General features: G+C 42.8%; 1 protein-coding gene across 6 annotated transcripts in view; it reads left to right on the forward strand.

Annotated features, from left to right (window-relative positions):
- The window catches only part of ARHGAP24 (Rho GTPase activating protein 24), a 181,361-nt gene that overhangs the window by 88,149 nt on the left and 65,730 nt on the right, over positions 1-27,482 (forward strand). The window contains exons 2-3 of one of the 6 annotated variants that reach the window (XM_068187699.1): positions 21,425-21,718; positions 22,332-22,841. The exons of 3 other annotated variants lie outside the window; for them this stretch is intronic. The gene's annotated coding sequence lies outside the window, so the exon portion shown is untranslated. Of the gene's footprint in view, positions 1-21,424; positions 21,719-22,331; positions 22,842-22,869; positions 23,138-23,195; positions 23,322-27,482 lie in introns of those variants that run through there. 2 more of the 6 variants (XM_068187700.1, XM_068187702.1) reach the window with 2 other exon arrangements.

Raw genomic sequence — 27,482 nt, forward strand, 5'->3', positions numbered from 1 at the left:
TATTTGTCACACATGAAGGAACAGGCACTCCCAGTGTGTGAAATTGTGAGTTCTCAGTGCAGCTCTGGCAGAGCGGCTGCTGCGTACCCACACTTGGAGAAAGGAGCTGTGCTTTCTCTATTAATAATTAAAAACTCAGTTCTGTTAAAATTGATGAACATTGGGTGTCGCCAGACTAAGGCAGGGATAAATTGGAAAATAAATGCACTTTTTCTGTCTGTGAGTCATAACCTTTTTTGCTGCCTTATAGCAGTGGCCAGCTAAGCCTGTTGTAAGCCTGGAATTAAAGGGTATGATCCCTAAGTATTTTCCCTGCTAGTAGCACGCGTGGAACAAGCCCTTCCTTTCTGGCACAATACTTTCCTTCATCCTGGTTGCATGTGAAGCATGAGCTGTGCCCCAGGATATTGGGATGTGAGCACTGTGTGGAAGTCCTTAAGATTTGTGTACCATGCATGGGGAAGCCTTAGCACCAGTCAGGGCATTAGGTACCCTGAACAATAAAGGACTTGCCATAAGGTGTGGAAGAGAGGAAAACAAGATGTAAGCTGGGATTTTCCAGTCTGCTGAGCCTTGTTCTTCCAGACTTTCTCACATAATAAAAGAGCTAAAAGTATCTATTGAAGGGTTTAATAAAGATTTATTAAATAACAGAGAAATAGCCTTCAGACACTTATCCACCGCCTTTTCCCCTTCCTGTGCTGACTTTTAAGGTACTGTTATAAATAGCTGAGTGTGCAACCAAGCAGCGGCTTGAAGATACTCCTCACTGGGCTCAAAACTGTAAACACAGGCAATTTCAGGGCTGGGATTTTGAAATGTAGCAGGTTTCTGCAGCGAGCAAGGAGGTTTGGGCTCTGGGTGCAATTATTTGTGCTCTGGGTGCTATTTTTAACTACTAAGACATCTTAGATACTGATAGACTGCATTCAGCATATGAGGCTGAAATCATCCTTCTGGCAGCATGTCCCAGGGCAAGGTATGTTCTTGGGAATGCTTCAGGATTGTGATCTTTATGCTTAGGTTTTTATGGATCTGTGTTAGGGATACATGGATGTGGTGTTTGCCTAAGTCTTTCCTACATGGGAAGCCTGCATGCTGTTAAGACCAGAAACCCCTGAGCAGACATAGAATACTGCAGGCACCAGTTGGAACCTGAAAGACAATTAGAACAGATAAATCTGATGGGAAAATCTGTTAGAAGAGGGTCAGCATGGAATGGGCATTTCTTCCCAGAAGAAGCAAGGAAATTGCAAAACCCTGGAAAAGTCTACTCTTGTAATTGGAAGCCCAGGACCTAAAACTTGCTAAGTAATGTAGCTTGCTGGAGAACTCAGAATCAACACAGAGCAAGCCAGGATGGGAGATTGAATTATCTATAAAACTGCCAGCGTAAAATGGTTTGCTTTCCACTTCCAAAAATGTAATAAACATGTTTAAAGAACAATTTTTCTTCTATTCTTGAAGCATCAGTGACTGAAACAGGATCAGGTAAAATTCTCAGTAATGGGGAGACAATACTGTCGTGGGTCTGCTATTTCAATTAGTTGAACTTATTCAGTTAAGAAAACAGTGAAGCCGGGAAGCTTGGGAAATAAATGGTAACACAGACTCCCCTTAGTTCCTGTTTAGAGAAATAGTTTCTCTTTTAGGCTATTAAAATGTCTCCAGAGCATCAGCTGTGCATTTGATGTCTGAAGAGATTGGCAGTTAATAACTTGAATTTAGGAGAGGCAGAGATAAAACTGTCCATCTGTGTTGATAGTGTTATGTCTTCTGATTTGTGTTCACAGCTCATATTTCCTGTGGTGTGGGAGGACAGAAGTAGTTCACACACATTTCTAAAGACATCAAAATATGCACGCACTGGAATGCAAAAGATGATTAAAATATCACAATTTGCTAGTTATTATAACTAATCAGCCCAGTCCACTGGATTTCTGAATCCCTCATTGATGGAGTTCTTCTGATAAGGTTTTTAGTGAAAATGCTGAAATTGTTAGTAAAAATTATCTATTTCGCTGCTGTACATTTTGTGAAGTCAAGTCATGGCCACAGAAAAATGCAGTACTGCATTTCTCTGAAAGATTGATGGAGATTTTGCAAAAATATTTTTGTAATGCCTGTTACTTTTTCTGCTGCTGCTCTCAGTGGAGAAGGAAACGATTTGAAACTGTTGTTTTATTTGTCCTCTGTTGCTTTGCCCACTGTAACCCAAGAGGTTCTGCTGGTCTGCATTTTCTGGATGAGCCATTAAGAAAAATAGTGCCTTATCTGTTATTTCTGAAAAATTTGGATGAGAAAATAATGATTTACACATCATGATGCCTGTGCTTGAGATAGAGGGTGAAAGGGAACGTAGTTTGTCTTTTCAAGTTACGGACTACTTTTAATTGTCATTTGCCATTAATTTTTTTTCTCACAATTTTTTTTACCACTCTTATTTTCTATTTAGGATGGCCAAATATTAGCAACCTGGAGTTGCCTAACCCTGGAAGATGCCAGTTGTCTGAGACTAGATTCTCTCCCCTCTATTGAAACTGTTGTGAATGATGTTGAAAAGGCTTGGAAGAAGTGCTGACATTCATTGGCATTAATTTTGAAAACTTAAAATTATTCTGGGCCTACAGTGTTCTTGTTATGCCGCCTGGTGCAAGGCAGACATGAAGAGGTGCAATTTAATGTAATGGTTCTGTGGTAAGGTCATAAGATCAGTGTGCACTTCTGCTGCATCCTGGAGTAGCAGGAAAAGCTGGAGCACTGCTAGATAGTAATACATTCTAAGAATCTATAGTATTTTTAGAAATTAGAAATAGCATGGCATTATACAGCAAAAAGTAGCAGAAATGTGGGTAATTTAGTGTGTCACTACATTTTTTAAGGTCAGATGGTCTCTGAATTCTTCTGCATTAATTCCTCTGTAGGCAGTGCACTGAGTGTTCTCCCATTGCTTTTTGAAATTGGCTTAATACCACTGAAGGCTGTTGTCTACCCTGGCTGCTGACGTGAACTGTACACCAACTTTTAGATGGAAATTCCTGCCTTTCTTCCGGAGCTAAGGGAATTCAACTAGTCATTGTAGCTTTAAAAATATTTATTCAATATTAGACAAACCAAAAAAATCTCCTGGAGACTTGTGCTTCCTAACAGGAATGTGCAACCACCCTGGCTGGGTGAGCACAGCTTGGAGTCTGCACGGGCATCACTTGTTCTGCTGGAGTTTCTGTGGGTCTCTGCACTTCTCACTTGGCTTGGCAGCTGTTGTTTGCATGAACAAATCCATCTCCCCTTTCCCAAACCACATCCTACTGGCATCCTGACCACAGGAAGCTAACAAAAGGAAACATTATACAGAATACCTTTTTCAGGGTGCTCTGAGAGTTAGGGATTTTACACAAACTCCAGATTTATATAGAATTTCTCTTGTAGTAGAGAAGCTTAAGCCCAGATTTCTGTCAAGGAATGCTGGCCTGGTGAACAGGGTGGGCAAGCAGCCCAGCAGGCATCAGCTGGACATTCTGGGGCCAGGGAGGCCAACTGTGTTAGCAGATGAGAGAAGAGTGCCCGGTCCAATTCGAGCTCTCCAGTAAAAGGAAGACCCTGATGTGCTAAAATGAAGAGGAGATGCTGGAGCAGTGACAGGAGAGGAGAAGCTGAGGGAGCTGCCTTTTTTCAGCCCTGAGGAGATGAAGGGGATATTATGTGCTGTCTGTGGATAAATGCTGGAAGGAGGGTACAGAGAAGGGAAGAGAGACAGAAATAAGCTTCTCCACCCCGTTCCTAGGTGAGCATTTGTGTATTGTTGACTGCTTTTACAGAAGATTTTTGATACCATGAGTAGCAGAACAAAAGTTTTGCCACACAGGGATAAGGCAAAGAGATGCACATACTTTTATTTGCACCAGTATAATTGCTTGATGTTTATTTTGATCCCACCAAAGCAGCCTGAATCCCAAAGCATCACACCAGCTCGGTGCCTTCCTCCTTTCTACTCTGACTTACCCTTTCATTGAAAGAGAGCTAATTCCCATTTGCATTCAGGGGGACAGGCTGCTCACGTGGCTTCAGTGCTTCCAGAGATCCTTCTGGATTTGTGCTGTGCCCCAGCTGGGGCCAGCCAGCAACAGGCATCCATATGGGAGGAATTTATATCGTCTAGGGGCCTGAACCCTGAAGCACTGTAAATGGGGTTTTCACACAGTGCAGCTAATTCCCACAGTTTCCATTGCTTTAGGCTGTTGCTTCTGATGAAAAACAAACAGCACAGTCTGGGAGCTGAGGAATGCAGTCTGCAGCACAGTCAGCACGAGGCCTGGCCTCTGCTGGGGTGGACAAATGGAACTGGACAGGGATCTGTGTGGCCCCTGGACAAAACAGGGGTGTCCAAGCACAGTGCTCAGTGCTCCTCAGTGTCAGGGCTACAGTTCTTGGAGACTCTTGGAGCTTTATGGACTCAGCAGGGTAATTCACTTCAGGGCTGGATGCTTCTTTACCCTTTCACCAAATGGAAGGGATTCCTTGAAGGCACAGCAACTTCCAGGTGTACAGTAGAGCAGTTTTCCAGTCAGGAGCAAGTAAATAGAAATCTTCACTAGTGCAGAGTCTCTGCTGAGTTTCCTAATGATTGTAGGCTAGAGGCAGTTTTTGGGTGTAAACTGAGCAAGCACAGTAAATGTAATATGTGGCTTTATTATGTTAGGATGACATAATGATGTAGATGTCATAATGATGCAGCTTCTCCTTTGTCCTATTGCCTGCGTTTTGCTCAGGTTTTCATGCTCCTCTCTCAATTCTTGGTCTTTCCTACTGTTGCTTGAGTCCCCCTTGCAAGTTGCATGCTGCATTTTCTCTTGAAGTGAAATGTGTGATTAAAAAAAGTCTGGTTTGCACATTACTTAATAATTCTTCTAGCGTGCAAGACACATGGTTCCAAATGCTGATACTGGTAATCAGCACACATTTATCACACCAATAAATAATTCTCTACTTCTTGCACAGGACAAACTCAGCCTTTTTGGAGGCTCCTCGTGCACAGCAAAATACCTTGCTTTGTGCAGTATCTAGGAATTTTTCCTTGGCTAATTCTGGAAGAGATATGGAATTGCCCTCTGTAAAATGCATTCTGTCTAACCACCATGCTGTAGTTTAACATGGAAACTAATTGAATTATCTTTTCCATGGGTTGCTGTTGGACATCAGCCAAGTCATTTTCACAGTATCCATCCACCTGTTAGGAGGAATTAACAGTGGGTTTTGGGTTTTTTTTTGAGGAAACCCTTTCATATTTTACTTAGATGCAAAAATAACTTTGTACACAAAGAGCTTGTTGCCAGTGCTACAAGGATCTTTTCATTCTTCCCTGTGAAAAAGTAGAGATAATAAAATGAAACTTTAAAAGAGCAAATTTTATTATCAGTGGAAGTTCAGACAGTGCACATCTGCCATTGCTTATTTGAGTGCTGGGAAATGCAGGTAAATCTGTGTTATGTAGAATATCATGCAAGGACCAGACTTTGTCAGAAGTGAGTCATCAAGGTTCAGCTGCATGTTCATGACCAGGACTGGCTGATACCTGGTCATCAAATGGCTTTTTCAGACCCGCAGATGCCCAAAGGCCTGCAGCATCTTCCCGACAAACTTTAATGTGTTTGCAGTCTTGCAGAAGGCTCCTTGTAGGTGAATGCCACACACTTGTGTAGTTCATACAGCCTAAGCGGAAATGCGTGAGTCAGCCCTGGGCCAAGAAGGAAACTCGTTTCTGGGTAATGATGTGATGAATGTCTCTGAGCTATCTGGGAATGCCACAGCCAGCACTCCCCTTTCGCTCCGTCTGGGAAATACTGTAGCTGTGTGCCTGCATGTCTGCCACAGAGGTCAGGGGAAAGGAGTGTGTGCAGTTTTGACTGGTGTTCCTCCTCTTCACTGCATTTTGGGTAAAGAAGAGGGGATATTTTTGTCATATTGACGGGATCAGATGTGACAGCTTAGTATTACCAGCAGTGCCTTGTGAATGCGACCTGAGTTCCCAGCAGGACAGCACGGGCTTTTAAGACAAGAAGTCCCTGGGGACAGAGTATTCACTGCTTAATATGTTTAGGAGTATTTCCCCTGTGATCTGTAGCACTTCTTATTTTGGCCATAGTACTTGGTAATTTCATTTGAGGTCACAGAGGTTCCCAACTGTTTTCTGCTTGGGATGGTTGAATTGTTTCAAGGTACAGATGCTACTGAACAATCTCTGTGTAGGGCTGGCCTCCTGTCCTTTTTCTAGGTAAAAACAACAAAACCAAAAATACAGTCCTCTGAGATGGAAAGAGTTTGTGCATTGTAATGCTGCCTGTGTATATGCATCTATAAAATCTTTTAATTAAGATCAAAATATAAAATATTTTAATTAAGATATGAGTGTAAAAGGGAATTTTGAAGAAGGGTAATGTCTTGCACATGTGCAGGAGGTTGAGTTGTTAATAATTACAGTTACGGAGTTGCTATGCTAAGTTCCCTCTCAGGAACCTCCTTTGGTTTCCAAGTCAGTGCTCTTTTTTTTTCCCCTCACAGCAGCTGGCTGACCATCCTTGACACACCTGACTCATACACAGGGAAACTGGGGTGGGGTAGGGGGATAGGTTACCTGGAAATCTCTGCTGGCTGCACCAGTGTAGTTGGAAAGTGCATGAATCTCTATTTGTGATGGCATTACAGAGCACGAGATTGATAAGTCAGTCACCAAAAACCTGAGTACCTCTTGTAGTGCATGCAATAAATGTAGTATTTTTCCCAAGTTAATGAAGATGCAGAGCAGATCAGGGACAGGCTCTCCCTTCTGGCCTGTCAGTTCCTAGAACTGCTTCAGCTCTGCAGTTGTCCTAGATGCAGCTATGGCAGGCCATACTAAAGTGGCCCAAAAAAAGGGGAAGTTATCCACTTGGAGGCACATTTTTTCCCATAAACCTTCAACCTTTAATCCTAGTAACTCTAAATAAACCCTGACCTGGAAAAATCTTTTCGGTTTCTTTTTTTTTCCCCCTTCAAGTGTGGGAAGAGAAGTCCCACTCCTTAACCTTTGCACAACCACATATTAATCTCATTTCCTACTCATCATGACCTAGTCATTTAGAAATTGCAACTACACTTAATTTGATTTTCCTTTGTCTATTTTTTATGTTATGTTTTTGTTGTTTCCCTGACTCTTGTTTTTTGCTTCAGCCCTGGTTCATTAAACTTCAGTCACAAATACCAGCTGGAGGGCTCACAGCTTGTTGTCATTTCAGCTAATCAGGCATTTGTAGATCACAAGGAGTTATTGCATATGCATGTGAAAATTAGGGCTCTCTCCTATTGTTCCTTCCCTTTCTTGGGGGACTATGGCTGATCACTGCTTTTCTTTATGTTGGCCCACCAGGATACACTTTCCTGAGAGCTTAGCATAATAATACTCTTTTTTTCTAGCTGATTCCAGAAGCTGTGCCATCTTCTGCTTCCTGCTGCTACTGTTGTCCTTGTGCAGTATTTTGGAAGTTAGCACAGGCATTTTAGGATGCTAGAATGCACCTTATGTTTTGCTGTACTTTCAGTGAGCAGGTAAAGTCCAACTGTTGTATCTCATCACTTAATTGAATAATTTAAAAAAGACAGAATTCAATTTGCCTCAGAAATAGAAATAGTATTTTGTACTGCTGTGAGAAATATTTTAAGTTGCAGTTAAGCTGTAATGGCAGTAGTTTTGAGTGATCAGTAGCTGCCACTAGGTTTGATTTAAACCATTAAAACAGCAAATGCTCAGATCTCAAGAGATGTTGTAACCTTCCTATAGCATAAACGTTGTGGGAAAATCAGAAACTTATGCTGCTTTGAATTAAAAAGAAATAATAAACAAATTGAGTTATGGGTTATGATGGGCAATTGACGCAAGTACTGTTTTTAGGGACATACACCTCTCCAAAGAGGGAAGGAGGTGACTTTTTTCCTCATATATCTTCCATTTGCTGAAGGCTTCACAAAAGATTTTCACTTGAAACCTAATATTAGCATCATAACTTTAACTCCCTGATACTGCATAGCATGACATCTTTTCCCATGCCTGTGTTTAATTGCTGCAAATCCAGCAGTTCCCACGACTTGTTAGCAAATTCTTTCCACTAAAATTGCTGAATCTTGTAATTCAAGCTATCAAAAATTGCATCTGTGAAAGTAATGAATCTTACATCAAATCCTGAGTGATTTGACATCACTTCCTTAACTGTTTTCCATGTTCTCCCTCTCTCTGCACATTTACTTTTTTTTTTTTTTTTTGGTAGAACTTTGCTCTCCCATCTGGGAGCAATATTCTTCTTTTTTTTTTTTCTTTTTTTTTTTTTTTTCTCTCTGAAGGCTTTAATGCTTAGATTGGAAGGCCAGTGTCATACCAAACACAGTTGCTGTTTTGTTACTTTGATTGCAGTAGAACAACACATTCAAAACTTTGCATGAGCAAAATGTATCTCTATAGGCCTTTCAAAAGTCCCACAGTTATGGATTTCTTGTGACCAGCAGGTACAACCCAAGTGTGCTGACAGCATGCTGTAAGGGAGCAGGCTGCCTCAACCAAGCTTCAGTGGCTAAATTGGAAGAAAAGCAAGTTTAAGTGACAGTAGAAATTGTGAACAGCTATGTTATATTGCAGTAGGTTTTTTAAATCATACCAGACATTATTTTTAATAGAAATAGTAGCTTTGCTGGGGGCTGTTTTAATAATGCAGTAGATGGCAGCTGAGATTGTCTCTGCACATTCACATTGCAGCACACACACATATATATGTATATACTGAAAATTCAGTAGCCTGCTGGCTCCCAAAGGAGTTGACTGCATAGTCAGATCACTGTACAGCTGAGCAGTCTCTAAACCCCAAAGTTCAGTAGATGTCTTGCTCCTCCAGAGCACATGTACCAGAGAAAGGAAAAACGTAGGAAAAGTGGCCTGACTTCTTTCAGTGGCGTGGGGATGTCCCTCTTTGTTCTAAGAAGTAAAACAAGATGTCCCTGAGAGATTACTCTGTCCTGTATTGACTTTTCTTCTTTTTTTTATTTCTCCCTTAAAGTAAATGAGGTCAGCTTGAGCCTTCTAAAACCTTTATTGGAAATCTTTTTCCCAGAGTTAAAGAAAGTGTTTGAATGAGTTTCCAATTAAGAAAAAAAGCTCCTTAGTAATATAAATTAGTTAACACCCACTGAAATAGTAAAAAAAACCCCAAACTAATATAAAGCCTTTGAATGTATTATATTTCCTTCCCTTGTCTAGCATAAAGCAGGTGATAGTTGAGATTCTTGGTAACTGTGGGCCTGGCCCAGGAGTGTTTTGAGGGAAGATACAAGTGGCTTTTATAGCAATAATTCTATGTTAGAAACCTTCCACAGGGCATTTGCATATTCCATGCAAGACCAAAAAAATGCCATAATAATTCCAGTTAATTAAACTTACAGCTATGTTGGAGGAGAGCTGTATATGCTGTAATATGTGCTTCCCTACACTCACATCTTCCTTGATTATCCCCAGTTATTATACATTACCCAAAGAAATTGCTGCTCAGCTATTGCCCTGCAAGGGTAATTTCTCTGTTAACAGACTTTGATTCAGATGGTTGCCCCTAGATCAAAGCTGGGTCAACAGGGCGTGCATCTACTTAGAATTATCTTTAGTATTAAATCCGCAAGCAAATAATAACGTAAGGATATTTTTGAAACAACAGGCTGTACAGGAGCAAAGCTGGGTTCTTACCCATGGTATTCACCATGCCACCATACAAATGAATAGTTTCAGGTGATCCATCTCTGCCCTATGTGCAAATAGATGCCACATTAAAATGGGGGAAGGTTAAGATTGCATTTGTAATTGCTCACCATTTATCTTTTTCTTGAAACATTTATGGTTCATGAAGCATTTATACCCATTTATGCTAAGAACCAAGTAGAAAATAAGTGATTGCACAGGGTCTTAGTTTTGTGAGGCAGAGGTACACACATGTGTTCAGTAAACTTGAAGATGAAGAAATAATTTACCCACTTTCTTAGAGAGATGTGGACATTTTAGCATTACCTCCTGTTCTCCTGCAGAGAGGTGTTTCATCTTCTTTAAGAGCAGAGCACAGTGGGATTTTGTTGTAAAGTAGCTGAGAATAAGTGCTTAATAAAGAAGGAGTAAGTCCTGGTGAAATTATGCACAAACAGCCAGTCCCTAATTCATCGGGGAACTTCCTTCATGTTCATTCCCTTTATGTTGGCCCTTAGGACATTACCTTTGAGCAGAAAAAAAAAATTACGGCGCTTATGGGGCGCAACTGGAGGATCCATGATGGCAGAGTAACATGTGATTTGTGGATCCCCAGCACTGAATTGCTCCCTTACAGTGGCAGAGCAGGGCTGGATCAGCCTTTTAGTCCTGCTCTTTTGCATTTTAATCCACCTGCCTGTGCACGGCTTCTCTCCAGGCTCCCTCAAGATGAAACACTTTCCTGGGCTGAAAAGAAATTCCTTCTAGCTCCTGAACACATCCACTATGTGCTTCCTTGTATGAACTACTAGGTCATATCCTCTCTCCTTGTGTTGTGGGCATGGCAAACTACCTGCTGAAGGCAAGGGGAGCTAGGGCCAAGCCAAGGCAGCTCTGATGGCAAGCAGTGTCTTAAAACCCAAGTCTGAGAGAACCATCAAAAGGAGGCTGCTCACTTTTTAGGTCTGTGTAAGTCATGCTTAAATAATGTCAAATGATTTGGCATTTGCTGGTTTCCAGCTAAGTATGGTCCAAGGAGGGTGAAAAAGGAAAAAGAAAAATTATACAGTAATTTCATGAGTGAGTTTCACAGGATCAGTTATGTTGAAATATGCTGAAGTTCCTTTTGAGGTTTTGATCCTCTTCCTTTTGCACCTTCCCTTGTGCTATAAAGCATAACTTTATATTTACAGCTTATGAATCACCTTAGCATGGACCCAGGTTGTTTTTCAACCTCTCATTATCTTTTAATATGCACTTGATCAAGTGAGCCACTTACTGACTAATTGCTCTAATTTGCATATTGATAAACTGAAGTAATGGTAACTGCGCTTGAAAAGCTCTCTGAGCAATTCTTGTGGAAGACAGGGAATATCTCTGTTAATATTGCTTTCATAAACTGTAGTTGCTCTCATTATCTTGGAGCATCTTTGATTCAAACAACATTAGCTTAGAATCACAAAAATGAGAAAACTTGCATGCTCAGTCTGGAGTGGTTTTTGTTCAGAGAGGCAGATCTCTGGTAAGAGAGGATTGTACTCGTGCATGCTGCCTCCGTTGACAGTGCTTGCTGTGTCTTTTGAAAGCCCTTTGCCCTTCTCCATTGTGTGGCTGACCCTGCAGCATTCCTGTGTGCCTCTGGCTCTTAGAGCATTATTTTGAGATCAAACTGTTCACTCGGATACATTGCATATTATAGCCTTTGGAAGTGTAGCTTCCCTAACTGGAAAAGAAAATATTACCCCATCAAAATGTACTATTTTCTTATATAATTCAGATGACCTGCTCCATAAACAGAGTATAGGGTCACATTTGCTTTAAACAGCTGTGTCCTCCCTTTGACATTGCAGGCAATTACTTTGCCTTCACTGGTAACTGGATTGCTTTTTGTAATGCAAGCATTTCAAAGTGTTTCATTAATGTGGTTCAGTGCCTGAGGCAAAGGCTTGCTGGCTCCTCTGCCCTCCCTTGTCCAGATGTGCTCTGCACAGGACAGGTGGCTCACCCATGGGCTGTCCCTCTGGTTGGATGCCAGCATGCACGGTGAGACTCTTCTGTGCACCTGCAGGTTTAACTTTGCCCTGGACACTCTTGATGCCACCAAAATGTGGATTATGATACAGGCCTTCCCTTGTACAGGACATCCCTTGAGTGGCTAAGCCATTCTCCAAGTACTTTTTTCCTGTCTTAACTCACAACTGTTGTTTGTCAAGGGAATCCTGAACAGATAAAACAGAAGAAAATATGGAGGAAGGCCTATTTCAAATTAAGACATGCTTTCCATCATTAAAAGTTTTTGCCCTAAAATCTTAAAAAAGGCTGCCTGTAATTATATGGTAGTTTCTCAAAGCAGATGACTTTAACCAAGAAATTTGGCTTATGCCTTCCTGTAGGGCAGCCAAAGGAGTGGTAATATTTACCAGATTTGACATGAGATATCAGTAGGAATGTAAATAGAGTAGTCCTCCAAAAGACACTAAAGCCAGAGCAATCATCTTGCAGCTTTGACAAATTTGCTAACATCTGTTCTGGTGCCATTTCTGCTGTACAGACCTGCCATTAACCATGGAGATGAAAAGGCTTTAATTAAATGAGCAGATTGACATGTTAAACTTTGATAACATTGTGCCATCTGGATGGGTTATATTTGCAATTCTCTCCGCAGATTTTTAGATTTAGGGTATATTTCAGTGCCGCCCCAGTTATTTTTGGGAAGATATGCTGACCCTAGAGCTCTGGGGTTCCTAAGGCAAGGTGTCAGGCTCTAGGTATGTGTAACAAGATGTATATTGGAGCATCTCACTTCTGAGCTGCATAACCTTTGTTTTACAGTTTTGGTTTTGCAGTTAGGTCTGGTGTTACTAACACATTGCTACCTAGTCCTGGCTACAACTGCTACTGTAGATTTCAGATAATAGGAACATAAAAATTACTTATTTATCATAATTAAACTTCAGTCAGTAGATAGCAGGATGGGCTACAGATTAAGAAACCTTTAAGATGTGCCTTAAAACTCCTACACTGTTCATAGATTCATTCCCTGCTGGCAGTGTGTCGCTGGGTTCATACAAAGTAGTCAGTTCAAGAGAAGATTGTTCTTAATTAAGGTGGAAATTGATAAGTAAAATTTTGCAGTGCTTTAGATGCCTAATGTGCTGAGTGTATTCAGCTTACACTGTAGTATTTGTCATCCCCCTCAACTTGTAATAGATTGGAGCAGGGTGTTTATTATGATGAGATGCTATTATAAATAAAAGGCTTTTATGGCTTCAGAGAAAATCTTTATACAGCTTAATTGTGTAGACAGGTTCAATTCCCTGGAAGGCCAAGAAGGAAATCAGTTGATAATTTTAATCCACAATCAATTTTCTTTAAGCTTTTGAAACGTGCTCATCCAAGTTTTTCATGTAGCAGTTGGTTTCTGCTGAAGTAGCAGGTAAAGTGTGGCTGGTGTGTTACTTCAGCTGGGCTTCCCTTTACACAAAACTGAATATCTGGTGAACAGATGAACCTGTTGGTGTTCAGGTAAATACTTACCTGTTTGCCAATACTTTCGTCTCTGAGCGAGATAATCTTTCTGCTGCAACATATGAGTCAATGCTAAAAGTACTGTTGCTAAATGCTGCCTTTCTGCCTTTTCATCTGCAGGATGCTGTCTCAAATGTTTCAGGAACCTAAAGCAAAGGATTTGTCAGGACTTGAAGTTTTAATGTCTGAACAACTGCATGGGAGGCTACGGATAAAATCTAGTGGTCTGGGTAGAGTGCAGGAAAACAACTTCAGACTCTCCCTCTTCTGTGATAATGACACTTGAAAAACTTTATAACTTGTACTTTAGTTTTTATTTATCTGGTTTCTTTGGAGTACAAGATGCAAGGTTGTCTTTGACCAGTTAAGCCACCTTTTATCCAAGAGGGAACAAGCTTCCTGACAAATGCTTACGACTTGCACTGTTTTTCCTCTCCTTTTTTGTGTAATCATTGTTTGAAGGAAGGATGTCACCTATGACAGGTGTGTTTGCAAATCCTGATGATGTCAGATTGTAGCTCATTTGGTATGGGGAAGGACAGTGGGGGTTTGTAAGTGCTATTAGTCTGGCTGTAATACCATGCCTGTGTACATGTTTTGTCTGGATAGGCTTTAAAGAGAAATCAATGTGGGCATCAAACGAAGGAGTCGTGCTACCAGATGTAGGTATAAAGCCAAAGAACAGGGAGAAGGATGCACAAAATGTGGGATATTTATGTTTCTGATAGCAAATGCACATCTGTAGTTTGGAACATGTTGCATTTGTAGTATTAATGAGAATATGCTTTTGAAGTCCTCTTACTCCACTTGAAGTTATTTAAAGGATTTTTGCAGGACATCACATATCCTGTGTGTCATACTGTGAAGGTTGCTGTTCTATAACTACTGGTTGGAAACATTTTGATTATTTATCCTTCAGTAAATAGTACTGGCTGCTTCCAAATGTTACTGAGCAGTTGTGACTCCTGGTGTGGTAGTGTGTAGTGTACAGATGCATATAGAACACCTGAGCCAAGGCTTGTGGATTTTCTGTTTGCACATGTTTCACTTGGCGAGAATGGTCCTGCTTTACAGAGCTGGGGTTGATTTGGCTTAGTTCCTCAAAGTTCCCAACATGCATGTAATTGACACAGATGCATTTAGGATGTAGCATGCTTCAGGGTATTTAATTTCTTAGTGCTCCCTAAGAATGATGTGTTTGTAAAGGGAAAACCAAATATGCTTTGTCTCCTTTGAAAAGTGTGCAATTGTAGGAAGCACAGGAAAAGGTCATCTAAACAGTGTAAGACCGTGGAACTATATTGAATTGGTATAAGGGTAGTGATTACAGTCTAAGAAATCACGTTCTTGTTTCCCAGAGGACGAGGCAAAGCTGCATCTTGTGTTCCGCAGACATCAGGATTGCAGTGAACCTGCTGCACAGGTCAGGGGAGCACGGCTTGGGGGAATGCTCTAATGAGCCCTGTCAAAGTAAAAAGCTCATAAATATCACTGGAGCAGTGAATCTATCCCCAAGCCTCTGTTTGGGTGTAACATAGATCCTTCATGAAGTGCTGGCAGCAAGCCGAGTTGTTTTCTGACAGGGCTCTAATCTCAGCATGTTTTGATCCTGCCCTTTGGAAGATACTCATTACTTGTTTCTTCTCTAGCCTGGACTGACCAAGAAATTAAGGATTTTTTAGTAGCTGCTAAAAGTTGTGCAGTGAGTGGGACAGTTCAGCTCCAACAGTCAGCAAAAATGGGCTGCTCAGGTAGGAGGCTGTGTGGAGTGGTAGATTCCAGGATTCCTCAGGGATGCCCACTCCATACTGCAGCTGAGCAAGCCAAATTGGAAATAAGGTCATGGCTATACCCTGCTATTAACTTCAGAATGGGGGCATCTGCTGAGGACACCTCTACCCTGGGCAAAGCAAATCTGTAATTTATTTTTAGCCTTGTTAGTGATGGAGTGAGTAGTGGCAACAAACAGGGAATAAATACACTACATTTCTGTTCCTGGAGCTGCCTCCCTCAGGTCTGTTTTAGATATTTCACTGTTGCCCCTTTACATATTCAGCTCTTTGGTTCCCAGCACAGTAGCAAGTCCAGAGGAGGGATACCACTCTGAGCTACCTGGCCTTGTGAAAGCTGTCTCTACCCATGACAGGGGAATTTGAACTAGATGATCTTTAAGGTCTCTTCCAGACCATTTTATGATTCTATGATGTATTCATTTTGCTGTTTGTGGAAAGGGATAGAGACACTTGCTTAGTGCAGCCTTGAGGAATAATATGTTTATGTAACTGTCTTCTCAAATATATTTTATCATCATTAGCAATAGGAAAAACTATTGTCTTGGTCCCTGGAAGACAACAGTTATACCTAGAAGACATGTATTATTTTAGGACTTACCTGTGTGGGCTATGGTAAATGAGTTTTCACTACTCTTCTTTTGTCTTAGCTTATGAACTGCACAAAAGCCTCCGTGGACAGAAGCAAGATTTCTGCCTTCTTCCTGTGTTTTCCCTTGACCCTTTATCAGAGTTAGACCAATGCAAAGCACAGAAACTTTACTTTCCATCTGGCTGTTGAGTCTGTGTTTTTGGAATAATATACTGATCCTAGCTGCCAAGTTGTAGCTGATGTGCCTCTCTGTGTGTGAGTTGTGAAATAGTGGTGCACAGATAATTCTTGCCTTCTCCTTGCCGTCCTCTCCCAGGACCTTTGGAATAAACATAAGCTTATGAAAAGGAACAGGGATCTCCTGACAGAACCTAAGTTACACAGGATGAAACAGGTCTCTCGCTGTAACCTAGGAAAACTACTGGAGTCTGTATGTGTGATTTGTGTATTATTAATTTTTTATAAACTATAGCTGTAATTCTTTTTTTGTAGGATCTTGGAAGGTCCCACAGATGATCTATACAGACAAAGCCTCTTTTATTGAGCTGGATATCAGAGGTGCTACTGATTACAGTCATTTTTATTGTGATGCTTCTCCAGCAGCCATGAGAGTGAAGTCAGTCTCATTTCATTGGTGCTGATTTACAGGTGTCAAGCTGTGGCAAATTTCAATCATCTCAGACTAGGGCTGTGTTTGAACTGATGACCCAGGAGGGAACAGCTTTAAAGAGCTGGATTCATAGTCACTGATGCTGCCGATGAACTGTACCACCCTGGTGCATTTGTCAGTGAGTTGTTGGAAAAATTGGTGGGAAAAACACCCAGAGGAGGTGCTGTCTGTTTCTCAAAGGCTAAGAGTTTGAGAAGTTTTGTTTACCATATAAGAGCAAATAATGTGCTTTTCTGGCTCACATGGAGGGTTGTTTTCCATGGTGAAACCTCAAAACCATGATCACCTTCAGAACCTCTGCTTATTTTTTGACTTCGTCTCTGGATTTGAAACCAAGATGTTGCTGTCACCAGCATTGCACTGTGAGTCAGAGGGAGACACAGGTCCCATGTGCTCTCCTTGGCTGAACGTTGACATGATTGTGTAATAAGTCTTGAATCCACATCTGAACTTTCTGAATTCCATGTTTAATTAATAAACGTTATTTACTTCTTCTTTTCGTAAACCAAGGAAATAACAGCTGGTGTTTGCTTATGTCAAGTAGTCAGATGCATCACACAAACACCATACTTTTCCAGCATCAAAACTGAAAGGGAGTTAATAGCTGAAGGGCAGTTTGTGGATGCATCTGTGTTTCTGAACCTGTTCCTTCCAAATGTAACAACCAGATATAAGGGGAAGATAGAAAAGATGTTGTCCTTATGGATTACAATTTCACAGTAATTTTTTTTTCTGATGTTTTCTTCCAGACATGCTATAATGTTTCTCCTATCTCCCATTCCCCTTAGGAATAGGTTCTTTGAAAAATAGCGTATTTTGGCAATTTTTCTTGTGACCTAGCTCTGGGAGAGGGTTTCTCTAAGCTGCAAGGCACAACAGCAGCCAAAAACATAATTGGGCAAGTTAAATAGTGTGCAGCTGAGAGCCCTTTGCGTGGTACAGCTGACAGAAGCTTCCATGAGAAGATCTCAGCATGATACTCAGAGTTTTTGGGCATCCCTGAGGGCTGCACAAATATAACCAATTCAAAGCCCAAATACACAAACATATGGAGAAAGACTAATTTCTTACATATCAACTGAACTGTATTTGGACTGCAGTGAAGTTGAAAGGAAATGGAGGAAAGCACTCTGGAAGATTTATTCTTGTGCTGGAATATGCAAAATCAGATGCTGCATCTGTATCACAGAGGAAGTAATTTCTGTGATTGTAACATCCTCTTTGCTGTTATGGTTGTGTGTGTGACTGACTTTTCACCTGTCTATGAAAAGTGTACAGCAATTTTATCAAGCAGAGTAACTGAAAGGACAATTCAGCTTTTCCTAGGGCTGTCTAGTAATGCCTATCGCTGTAATGCTGCCTTTAGTAATGCTGAGGGACAAGCTGACAGCTTTGCTTTCAGCAGAGATTATTTTATTGACTGCAAGAGACTTACTGATAAAATGGAGGGCAGATCAAAATCTGGACATCCTCACATTTTCTAGGTGCTTTTAACAAAGAATCCCAACTGTTCTTGTCACACTGAATTTCCTAAGCAGTTGGGGATTTATGGGTACTTAAAAGATCCCCTCATAGTGTTCTGCAAGTTCCTACACTGCCTAGCTGTCTTCCTCAATACCTCCTTCTTTAGTGGTCATATTGTTAAACACAAGGGATATGCTCAACATACCATGTCCACCACATGTGGTAAAACACAAGGGATATGCTCAACAGCTAATTTGACATTAGCATATGATCCTTAATTCACATTTCTGAGTGTTACTCCCATTTTGCATGGGTGTAGCCCAGCTGGCATCTCTGAAAATGTTCCTGCCATAAAGTACTAAAAGTGAAGAGAAGTAGAGGCTCAAATCCCATTTAATCACGCACTGTGAAGAAAAGGATTTTGTTCTGAAGTCACGTGAAGTATTAAAAATTAACCCAGTATGTAAAGTTGCAGTCTCCAGGAATATGGAAGAATCTTTTCAATGGGATGTGAAGCAGATACTTTAAGTGGCAGATCCCAAACCTTAGAGGCAGAGCAGAAATCACTAAGCAGTTGGTTTCGTCAGTTAAGAAATTTAATTTATTGCTGGTCATGGTACTCGGGAAGAAAGTAAAATGTCTGGCAAAACAGCTTGCCTTACTTCAGCCAGCTGGCACAAAAAGAAAACTTGTTTAACTGTCTGGATTCAGGGAGCTGCAGTCAGGACCATGACATTTGCAGGCTCCAAAGTTGCTGTGTTTCCCATGTTGCTGTCCCTCCCCTTGTTCCCTGCCCACCTACACACACAGCTGCTCCCTGCCCAGGCATCCCTGGTGTCCACCAGTGTCCAGCAATTTGAGGAACGCAGCCCCACAGTGCTGTGGCCAGTGCTGCGCCAGCCACTGGAACACGTGCTGTTTACAAAATACTGTTCTAAATATTCCCTGGTGCCACGGAGAACAGAATTGTGAGGCAACAAAGGCAACAGAAGGAGATTTTTTGCCTTTTTTATGAACTGTAGGAAAGGTGTAGGAGGTTATTGCTAGCATAATTTTGACTGGGAGCAGTGACTTATCTAGGCAGTGATAACTTGCATTCAGACTCTGCTCCTCTGAGCCCTGGGGAGAGCAAATGGACCCAGGGGCTCTGCAGGCTTGTGGCACACCTTTTTCCTGGGTTTCTTCAGTGCACTCCCAAGCCCAGCTGATTCACTTAGGTACAGTAACAGAGAGGATTAATGCTAAACCTGATTTGTAATGAAGGAATCCTACAGCACAAAGCCTTGGAATTTTGTCTCAAACAGTTAAAAAACAACAGCTGTTTTCCAGGACATCGTTCTTGCTCATGTGCTTTTGACCAAAATATGCAGTAGTCTTACAGGTTGGCTTCCAACCAATTTGATCTTGTAGTCTCTCCCATCACTATATGGGACCACCATACTCAGATTTAGGTGGATATTCAGAAGGAATTTTCTCAAGAGGACAGAGAGGTTTAACCTCAGCAATTCAAATGGAAAATGGTGCATACTTGCTATGATGTGGTTCAGCTGTCTGCAGGGCCTTGGCAGTAGCAATCTTGTTGTAAGTTCAGTAGTGAACTCTAAATCTTGGCAGCTGTGGTCCAGTATTTCCACTTGTCTTTCCACGCATGGTGTCAGCCAACATCTGACTCTTTGGAGAGTGGCCGACTGTTGAATACTCACATCACTGGCTCGCTGTTAAACAGGAGAGGTGAGTCACCAACAACACTGAAAAGTTCTCAACACTCTCTTCACCTCCATCTCACCAGCACTGCTGGGTCCTAGTCTTTGGGAACAAGAATCCAGATTGGTGCAAACACAAACCAACCACTGTCGGGGGAGGAAGAGTTGGTGTGTGAACTGTTTCAGGAGCTTGACCCCACAGATAAATGGGCCTTGACAATATCCATTTGAGGGTGTTGAGATAGCTGGATGGTTTCATTGTGAGTCTGCTCTCCCTAATCTTTGAGATCAAGGGACATCAGAGAAGGGTACAAGAAGGCTAAACTCACCTGGATATACAAGAAGAGCTTAACAGAGGATCCAGGGGATTACAGGCTCATCAGTGATACTCATCAGTTCCTGGGAAAGTTACCAAAGGAATCTTCCTAGGAGCTATCACAATATACATGAAGCAGGGGATTGGGAAAAGCCAGGATGGATTCACCAAGGGCAAGTCGTGCTTGACAGAGCTGATCACCTTCTATGGCAAAGGAACTGCTCGGTCCAAGTGGGGCAGGCGGTGGACTTTGTTTACCTGGATTTCTGCAGGGATTTCCATTTGGTTTCCCACAGCCTCCTCCTGGACAAACAGACACATTATGGTCTAGACAAGTGGTCCTTGCAGTGGGTGGGGAACTGGATGGCAGGAAGCACCCAGGGGTTGCCACTAAACAGCTCCTCCTCAGGCTGGTGACCTGTCACAAGTGGGGTCCAGCAAGGATCGATATTGGGCCCAGAACTGTTTCATATCCTCACAAGTGATCTGCGTGATGGGACCAAGTGCACCCTGGTGAGGTTTGCCAATGATTCCAAACCGAGTGGGAAGGGGACACTTCAGAAGGGAGACCCACCCTGTGGAAGGGGAAGATAGAAGCCTGGATAAGCTGGAAGAGTGGGCTGCCTGAAACTTATGAAGCTCAACAAGGCCAAGTGTAAGGTCTTGTACCTTAGAAAAAAACATAATCCAGGGGTGCAGCACAGGCTGTGTATGATCTGCCTGGTGGGAAGCAGCTGTGTGTAAAGGGCCCAAGGGATCCTGGTGGACAATAAGCTCCGTGTGAACAGTGTGGCAGAGATCCAGCGGGATGGTGGGATGCACCAACAAGGGCCCCACCAGCAGACATAAAGGATTGTTATCCAGTTCTACTCATTGCTTGTCAGGCCACACCTGGAATACTGTGTTCAGTTTTGGTCCCCACAATACAAAAATATGTAGACAAGCTGGAGGGGGTCCAGAGAAGGGCCACAAAGATGATCAAAGGACTGCCATATGAGGAAAGGCTGAGAGAGATGGGTTTGTTCAGCACTGAGAAAAGAAGGCGTAAGGGAGGCCTTATATCACCATGTTCCAGTATTTAAAGTGTGCCTACAAAGATGGAGACTCCTTTTTACAAGGAGTTGTATGGAAAAGGTATGGAGTAATGGTCACATGTTATTCCTGGGAAGATTCCAATTTCTGTGATCATTCCATGAACTCACTGGAGGAGAAGTAGCTCCAGAAAGCAGGCTGCTCAGACCTGGGGGACAGATGTCTGTAACTCATTGCCCTTCCAACTGGGTAGAATGGTGAATTATTCAGAAAAACAATGTTGAGTGTGATACTTGCTCAACATGACTGCAAGAAGTTCTGACCTAGAGTTGTGTTCATATTAACAGCAGTGTTCTCATGGATTTTGGTTGGGAAGGAACTGCTTTGTAACTTTGGAATATGATGTATTAGGAGGGGACTATTTCTCTCTTATGGTGACTTCACTGGGTGCAGCTGGTCCTCAGATGTGTTTTGAAGTAGTTTCTCATTAGGATCAACTCATGGGAAGTAGCAGATGGTGAAGTGAGACTAAATTAGTGAGAACGTTGTGCTCGATTAATGCGCTTTCTCTCTATAAATAATAGCTGGGGAGTAGAGCAGGAATGAAGACACTTATGTTTGTGGCTACCTCTGCCGCTACATAGATGTGATATCATGCCCTCCAGCATGTTTGTTCAGCACTAGAAAAGAGTAGAAAGAATTTGCCAGCCCTTTTGTGAGCGCAAAAATATTGCAATTCTGCTGCAGAACAAATAAAATCCAAGGAATGCTCAAAGGCTTATGAGGAGAAACAAGTGTGGGAGACAATTTTACATTAACAATCAACTTCTTCATATGAAAGTGAAACACAACCCAGCATCTCTCCTCTGATATTCCCAGTAAGTCTCAAATTTTTTAGGGTTTACTTCTATCCTAAACTCTTCCTTTGAAATATGTGTATTTTAGTAAGACTTAACTTGCTGTGGTTCAGACATCCTGGCTTGTTGTCAGGCACGCTTCACGGCTGGAGCAACTTCTAGGAGAATCAATTTTAGAATGCCATGAGTGGCTGCTGCCAGCCATCACCTGCCCCTTCCCATTTCTTTGTGTGACACAGTGTGAATATGTGTGAGGCTGCTGTCCACAGACTGGAAGTTTTACATTCAAATCTGCATCTGGCATCCCAGCTCAGATACTGGCAGCAGCTCTGGCATCTTTGTCTTGAATGACATCTTCTGCAAAGCTTTGCAAAAAAATAATTCCTCCTGAGAATTTTTTTCTGGACTTGTCAGCCTGTGCCGTAAACTTTCCTTATGGGCTATTTTGTAGACATTTTTGCAGACCTTACTCAGTGCCCCACAGGACATATGCTCCTGTTAGTGATTTTCTTGAGGCGTTGGCCAGGATAAAATCCTTCTGTTTCCCATGCTAGTACTAACTCCTCAATGGAAGCAGGTGCTCATACTATTACAAAGAACACAAACCCTAACAGTGTGAAACTTTGATTTGCAGGAGGACATACGGATCTCTGAACAGCTCAGAGACTAAGGAGATATCCTTCCTCCAGGGATCTTTTATCATAAAAGCAGCTTAAGTGACTCACTCTTTCCCGAGGATATTCTTAAAACAACCCCACTCAGTTTGTCTTTTAGTGGTCAGAAAGAAGATTTATTTTGTGCCGTCTTTCAAAAAAAAAAAAAAAAACCACCAAAACAAAAAAACCCGTCTTTTGAAAAAAGTCAATGGCCATATTTCCAAGAGGATTTGGGCTGTATTAGAGGTCTGTACGGCTCACTAATGCATGGGCTGGCTGGCACTATCTTCACTCAAGCAAGTGCTCCAGTGAAAAATCCAGTGCTATTTTTAGTTCCTTACAACAAACTGCTTGATTGTAAGGCCTGGGGAACCGTGACACCGTGATCCTGAGTGGTCTGCTGGAAAAGGCAGAAGGACGAGGCACGGCAGCGTGCTGGCTACGCCGGGGAACTCCGGCTGATGCACAGAGGAACTCGCCAGGAGCAGGTATTTTAAACCATCTCCTAAGCCTTGGTCTGCCCACGAAATGAAGCTGCTGGCCAGCGTCAGGGCATGAAAGCGTTAGCTGGCTGGCTCTATCTGCTCCTGCCCTTAAAGATTTCATTCCATAAATTCCTGTCCTGACCGTCAGCTTTTAAGTCGTCTCCTCTCGTTTCCTAGCCTTTTCTGGGATTTTGCAGGATCTTTAAGCAAGTTTGCAAATGGCAGTAGCGGGAGAGAGATAAGTTTCCCAAGCGGAAGGCGTCGTGCTCTGGTGGAAGCCCCGCCGTGGCAGTGCCTGGGTGAGTAGCCGGGAACAAGTAGGAGCTGCAGGAGGCCGAGGACGCGGCCGGCCGGGGGTCGGTCCGAGCGGCCGGAGGGGCTGGAGCGGTGCCCGGGCCGTGGCCGAGTGCGAGCGGCCCCCGGCCCCAGCGCCGCTGACCCCCGGCCCGCCGGACCCCGCCTCGGCCGCGGCGCTCCCGGCAGGTCGGTCCCCGGCGCGGGCAGCCAGTCCCGGCGGGTTCAGGGGCTGCTCCTGGGCGCGGTGGTCGCCATTCCTGGGCGGTGGAGTCACGGGCGGGACGGGCGCCAGGGGCGGGCAGGGCGCGCCCGGCCGCAGCTGCCGCGGCTCCCCGGGCTCGGCCGCCGGCGGGCGCCGGTGCCAGGTGAGCGCCGGGAGGCTCCGCAGCGCTCCCGCCCCGCAGGGACCGCAGCACTGCCGGCGGGATGGGCCGCCCGATCCCGGCTGCATCCCTCCTGCCCCCTGCCCGGTTCCAAGAGCTGGTGCGGTGTCACAGCCTCTGCCAGCGTGCCTTAAGAACGAGGATCCCGGCCTGCCGGAGACGCGGTGCTGGAGCGGCAGCGGGGCTCGACGGGGAAAGTTGTGCATGTGTGAAGTGCCGTGGGGAGCGGGGCAGTGCTTTGTTGTCTTGCAACTGCACCCTTTTGTTTCAGCTCGGCTGTGCAGCGCTTGTGAATTCCTTGCTTCAGAGTCAGATCCCGGCTTCAGAGTAAGCGTTGATGCAGTTTAGCTGCATTGCTTTGTTTTAAAATAACTACATGTGTTTCACCCTTAATGATACCATTATCTTAAAATAGCTCGATGTGCTGCCTCCCTTGAGTTACTTAGTAGAAAAAACAAGGAAGGGGAGCTGCTGAATTCCCATGAACTTTGTGTTCATAGATCCTGCTAGGCTTTCAGCATGCTGAGCTGCTGTAGCAGCCTTCTCCGTGTACTAGAAATGTGTATTACCGAACTACTCTCTGCTGCTGGGGTCACATTCTCTGCCCTAGCTGTGCTTAAGGTACATTTGAAAGGACGGCTGGAGTGGCACTTCTGTAATGGGGGTTTTAGTGTACTCCTGTTAGATCTGTGCATCTGTGTATTAACAGTGCAGATGGTGCAAGCAGAGTAGCTATAGCATGTGTTGGCTTACTTGTGCATCAAATCAGTTCATACAATTATCTGATAACCAGTCATGCTCATGTGAGATGAAATAGTTAATGCTTTGGTGCTTCTTTAAAAAAAATTCAAATACCCTGTTTTGTTCTCACTGGTTCTGGCCAATCCAGATTTTTATCCTCCAGAAATAGTCTTCATCACTAGTTGCCAGTTTCAGCACTAGTTACTAAAACAAAGGCAAGTAGAATGAAAAGTCAATTACTCCATGGCCTGAATTCAGTAAACTGAGTCTGCATGGTTTAGAACTTGTTATACTTTCAGAGGAATTAAGATGAATTATTTGGGTTTTCTTTTAGCAAAAAGTAGAGGTGGATGAGATTTTATTAAAACTTCAGTGACAAATGTTTTTAGTGTTAGGGCACTTCTCTGGGACATGCTGTACATGTCAGTGTAGATGAAAGCACTGTGTTTGCTTATGGTGATCAAATGCATAAATTTTATCAAACTGCTGGAAAGGCTGACTGGGTATTTCTTAGTCAGTGCTGTGTCTTTCCATCTACTTGTCCTGTTATCCCGAGTGTTTCAAGGGCAGGTACCACACAACCCACTTCTGGAAATACTCACTGGCATGTTGTAGTGTTTGTGTTTGCACAGAGGATACTTGTGCACAGTACAGCCCTGACACCTTTTAGGTGAGCATTGCGGTTTGTGTCTGGTACATGCTGGAATCAGCCTGGCACGAGGGACACTCTGTGTGACTAACTGCATTGCCTAATTTTTATACTCTGGTACCTCTGTATTGGAAAGACATGTGGCCCTCAAAAGACAAACTCCATTACCTCAGGGATACTGCCATTCCCAGCTACCTACAGATGCTGTCCATACCCTGCTTGCGGACAGCTCAAAGTAGCAGCAGTTCAGTTGGTGTTTGGTAGTGTGAATATGAGAGGTAAAGGGATGCAGTGCTTCTGAGAACTGTTAAGTGAGTATGTGTTTACACAATATTTGGGTATAAAACTCCTCTTTTCCCTCGCACCTGTAAGCCTTTTAGTTAGGTGAGTGGGTGAGATGCTGTGCTGCTGGTCACACATCGTGCCCTGAGCGCAGAAGGTGGCCCTGCAGGGTGTGTTGGAGCACCCTGATTTTGGAGCTGTTCATGGATAGAGCTCCCTTCCTGTGCTCTGCAGGATGACCTGCTGCTGCCACTGGGCTTCTCTTTCCTAAATGGGGTTCCACTTGTACTTCAGTGTCTGCGCAAGTTCTGAGACAGGTCAGAAATCTCATTTGAAGGAGGTGAAGTATCTTTCTGGCTTTATTGTACCAGTTGGGAAGTGATGGATTGCACATAAGCTCTGCACCTGATATCTCTTGCAGGCCGTAAATCCAAGTGATGCAGCTCAAAAGCAAACTGTAAAGTTCAGACTGACATTGTCATTTAAATGTCCATTCAGAGAAGTACTGGTTTCTGAGCTATGGCTAAAGATGAGCAGGTGTCAGATTCCTTCTCATGTCCTCTGAATGCAGCGCAGTAAGTCACAATTATCTAATCTATTTTAAAACAGCTTTCTGGGTTTTTTTTTTTATTTTTCCCCCTGATCTTTGTTAGCTAATTCAAGAAGAAGTGGCTTATAAATTAAACATCATTTTCTAATGAATCCCAGCTCATCCTTCTTAAGCCAAGTCTGATACAAAACCAAACTAATTTTAATCATTAAATGAAGTCATTGACTTTTTTGTCTGTGAATGTCAGATGGTAGCAGATTACTGAAGTACTTAACCTGAACATTATCCATAGACTGCAGCTCCCCCTTTTTCCAAGATACAGTTGTGAAATGTGCTAATACCATGCATGTAAAAAGTTGCAAGTTCTCAGCATTCATTCCTGCTGGCAGAGTAGCAGTTAGAACCTTCTCTTGGCAACACATTTTGTGAATAATGTGGGGGTTTTATTTAGTGATGAAAGTAAGTGTCAGACTTTCAAAATGACCTGGAACATGTTGAGGTCATTTAGGTTGTCACAAGAGCTGCTCTGTCTATGATGCCTGTGAAGCTTTCCCCTTTTCCAGGTATGCAGCTAGATCTGGGACCAGTGCACTTTTCAGCCCATCTGGCAGCAGGGTAAAGAGGGAGCCTTGTACACAAAACTAAAAAAGTCCAGTTTCTGTGGATGAGAAAGGTGTCAGAGAATACCTGACCTGACATTTTACACTCATCCATAAATAAAAATGGAGTAGCTAGTAGCAGCAAAGAATGTTTGTGAAAAATAAGCATCATATGTTTAGAGATAGCATGGGCTAGAATAGAATAGAAATAGAAGAGAATTTTTCATTTGGAAGGGACCTAGAAACGCTCATTCAGTCCAACTGCCTGACCACTTCACTTGATCAAAAGTTAAAGCGTGTTATTAAGGGCATTGTCCAAATGCATCAGTCTTGGGGGTAACAACCACGTGTGTGGGAAGCCTATTCTAGTGTTTAACCATCCTCTGAGTAAAGAAATGCTTTCTAATGTCCAGTCTAAAAGTCCCCTAGTGCAGCTTTGAACCATTCTCATGCAGGAAAATACAGGTAATACTCAGCAGTCTGTGTGCTAAGAGTGTATCCTGAAAATGTGTGGAAGAACCAACAATATCCAGCAGTTGTTTCAGCTTCCTTGTTTGCAGTCTGCTTCAGGCTTCACTTGGTTTCCTTTATTCTCCCTCTGGGATATCTCCATTGCAAATGTGTTGGATTTGTAATGAGGAAGCACTAGGTTTCCAATACTAAGTGAACAAACCTCTAAAATGTTTTCTCTAACAGCAAGAATTTGCCATGCTTGTCAGTGGATTTTAAATTTCAGCCAGTTAGGGAGCCAATTAATGGTGCTGTGTTACGAGAGGAAAGAGATAGTGTATTTTGGCACCATTTGTTCATGTTCCCCCATGACCTGCCATTGAGGTCTTTGTTTCAGTATAAAAGGAGGATTAGTGGCTTTGGACATCTCTGTTACTGCACGCTACTAACGTGAAAACTAATAAAATGATAGGTTGAAGGTGTAAAATATAGCCCCAGAGTGACTAAAATATGGGAGAGATGGCGGTACAATTGGAGCTTGCAATAAATGGTCAAAGAGAAAATGGAAAAATCTATCTTTATTTAAAGTGGTGTGTGCAATATATTTATTTAGGCACTCAGAATCAGGAGAGATGTGGCTGCTTCAAATGAGAAATGTGTTCTAAGGAAATACTTTCTTAATTTAAATTTAAT

The sequence above is a fragment of the Anomalospiza imberbis genome, chromosome 4 (genome assembly GCF_031753505.1).
Source record: "Anomalospiza imberbis isolate Cuckoo-Finch-1a 21T00152 chromosome 4, ASM3175350v1, whole genome shotgun sequence".
Lineage (NCBI taxonomy): Eukaryota > Metazoa > Chordata > Aves > Passeriformes > Viduidae > Anomalospiza > Anomalospiza imberbis.